Below are 3,718 nucleotides of genomic sequence, written 5' to 3'. Positions count from 1 at the left end.
ACCATTTTACTGTTCCCTTGTGAGTCCAATTTTGATCCTTTATCCGTCTCTTGCCTCGGCCTCTTGAAAGTCTCTATTTAGCCCCGTGTGAGTCTTCCACCTAGGGGTGTTAATCTTGAGCCCGGATCGATAGGTCCGAGCTAGCTCGACCTGAGCTAGCCCGTTTAATAAACTTGTCGGGCTTAAGCCCGGCCTATTTATTAAACGGGCATTTACGTTGCAGAGTAGTAGCCTATCGGGCATCCGATCGGCCCGACTCACTTAAGTAGTCCGTTAGAACTGACTCACTTAGCCCGACCAACCTGAACCTTTTTAGAAAAATATTTAAATTATAAATACCTATTCTACCACTAATACTACAAAATATGAGTAATGCTTAAATTGTAAATTCAATAGTTTAATCCGCTTAAAAAATGATTTTAGGGTAGGCCCGTTTAGAGCCCGTTTATAATTAAATAGACTCATAGCCCGTTTAAGATAGCCCAATTAAAACCCGACACCAATCGACCCGATTACAAACCATACCATGCCCCCCAAACCTAGGTTTGTTTGAGTGAACAGGCATTGACGGTGCAAGGATTTCACACCGTCAGGCCCGATCGAGATCGACCCAGCCCGACCGATTGACACCCCTACTTCCACCTACAAAGGAAGGGAAAAAAATCTAACTTGGCTCAAAGAACAATTATATTATATAATCTAATAAAGGATAATTATGCAATGCAAACTGGATTATAATACCATTTTCATCCATACAATATGAAAAAGACCCTCCATACATAGACGATGGAGGGAAAAATTGATATGATACCTATAAAGCCATAACTCGGTTCTCTTGAGGCCATAATAAAATATAGGGATTGAGTTTCCTGTCTGATTATGTATCGTATGTTAGAACCTTTATGTTCTTATTTCCCCCTTTTCTAGCAATGGTGGGTGGATTCTACTAGTAAATAATAATAATAGAGGATAGATAAGTCATTTTATTGTAGAAATGAGAGAAATATAGAGACACACATGGATGTGCTAGCATACACTACGTTACCTAACAGCGTTCTTCTCTAAAATATGACATCAATTTTTGGGGAAAAAGATTGTTGTCCGACAGTTTGTGCCTTTCGTTTTTTTGGGGCACACATTTTTTTGTCCAAAAACACCTTTCCTGGTCGATGCCAAAGCATGCACTCTCATTGTCCAAGACATTGGCATAAGGCCACGCTCCTAGACAAAATACATCTCTCTCTCTCTCTCTCTCTCTCTCTCTCTCTCTCTCTCTCTCTCTCTCTGTATGTTGAGTGTGTCCTTGTCCTTATGAAAAAATAAGGGAAAAGATTATACGTAGAGATATGCAAGGTGAAAAATCATGTACATATCTGTTAGATGGAATTGAAATACGTACACCATAGATCCTTATCTCTCATCCAACAAAGTTGTCCATGGTCATGCATAACCATGCATAGAAACCCTTTAGATGTGGTTTTAATACAAAAACTATTCTTGTATGAGATTGATCCACACACACGGAATCTACATATAAAAAAAAAAATTGACTGATAAATTCTATATATGTAGATTAAATCATGCACGAATATACGAGCCGATCCACACTCGCTATGTTGATAATTTCATAAAATTAGGTTCATGAACCTCCGGCCCTGATCTGATCTACTCAACTTTTTAATGTATTTTAGAATCGCCTCCTGGTTCGTTTTCAACACATCCCTGTGACAAAAAACCAATTAATAATCAGATTCAAACTTTTTGACGCCATGTTTGGAAATTGCAACACCAAATCACCAACTATAATGTCAAGGAAGCACGATATTACGGTTTTTCTTTTTCATGTGTTTATTTCGGGAGAGTGTTTGCTAAGCTCAACACACCACCTTAATTAAGGGTTCTGGCGAAGGTATCATACATGGGGCACATCATATCGATTTGAAATACTCTATTTTCCTTTTAAAAAAATATAAATATAAACATATATATATATATTTTTTTTTTTGACTCATACTTTTCAACCAATATAATATGGACGACATATCAAGATCGAAAACTTGTCAAATCAATACGAGAAATTTAAACCTATACTTAGAACGATACAGAGATAGGCCTTTTATCGTGGCGTCTGATTTGGTCTCAAGAAATATTTGTCTTGTAATTTAATTGTTGTCTTATCAAAATTTGTATTTTATTATCGTTACTTATTTTGAATCTGTGCATGGCTTCACTGAATTGTCACAATTGAATGATCAAGTGGGGGGAAAAAATGTAATAGACAATTACATTACAAGGTCTCCAGCCGACATGTCAAATGTCAAATCAATTTGAATGTCTCAAATATCAGAATAAAATAAAGGCAAAAAAAATCTCCCCGTATCAATGGGAGGATGCATTGGAACATCTTCGGTGCAAAAATATTAGGGTCTTTTCCCACCAGTTGTGTTTACATTTGGACAAACACAAATGGATAACATTTTTCATTTAAAAAAAAAATTATAAATATAAAGAAGCCAGACAATACATTCAAGATTATACACATGAGATTATAAAAGAAAAACATAGTTAAATAAATTAATTAATTAAAATTTGACATGGGACCAAGCTAAATCATTCTTGAAGTGACAAAACCTTTTGTTTTGGTGCACAAGTAGAACTCCGCATCATTCATCTATGAGTGGAAGTGGATTTTACAAGAGAATGAACATGTATCTAATGTTTGATCTAAAACACAAATAAAGTAAGGAGGATAACATATGTTAATCACTTGGAGCAGTTGAGGAAAATGGAAAAGACGCTTCATGATGAAGCTTTGGAAGTTAATGGTTTTCAAGTTTTTAATTGATGAGGACAATCGTCATCTCTAAGGCTCCGTTTGATATTGTTTTAAAAAAATGTTTCTGGAGTTTTTTCGTTCCATTTGAACGAAAAAACGGAATCTTTTGTTTGGTGCACTTATGGTCCGTTTCTGGTTTTTTGGAACAAAAAATGAAAAAAAAAAAAAAAAACTGAAAAAACGAGATTGGACGGAACTCCGTCTCCCCAGTTTCGTTCCATTTTACAAAAAAAAAATCCCGTTTAGGTTCTGAAATTTTGAAACACCATTTTTTCATTTAAAAACTACGTTTTGACACAGAAACTGAAATTTTCGTTTTTGACACGGAACAACGTTTCTGGAACATAAACGATACCAAATGGGCCCTAACTGTTTGGCGGTAATGAAAGAACTATGAGATTTCCACAAGAAAAAAATAATAATAATAAATAAATAAAATAAGGGAAATTTACTACGTCATCTTCTCTGTTTCATCAAATTATACTCAGACCTCCTACCGTTAGTCACTGTTAAGTGTTGAGTTAAAATGACCATTTAAGACATGAGACAAGGATGAAGGGTTTGCTAGCTTTATCATCTAGAATTGCGAAGCAGATAACCTTGCAAATATAAGATATCAAGCCACAGAGAGAAAAGGTTGAAGAACCGGGAAAATATCTTTCTAACTAAGCTAAAAGCTACAGCTTCAATTCAAAGTAATTAAAGATTAGGACTACAAGAAGATGAAATTGGGATACTGAAAAAGAAAACCGTTACTGAAACCTAAAGTACCATTTCCCATTGGGTACAAATGGTAGTACCGTCTCTTTTTCTTATCTTAATTTGTTCTGCACAAAGAAACTTTTCTATACAGATAGAAATCTAGAGAAAGGGGGGAGGGGG

This window comes from Macadamia integrifolia, chromosome 8 (genome assembly GCF_013358625.1).
Source record: "Macadamia integrifolia cultivar HAES 741 chromosome 8, SCU_Mint_v3, whole genome shotgun sequence".
Taxonomy (NCBI): Eukaryota; Viridiplantae; Streptophyta; class Magnoliopsida; order Proteales; family Proteaceae; genus Macadamia; species Macadamia integrifolia.
This window is presented reverse-complemented; position numbering follows the sequence as displayed.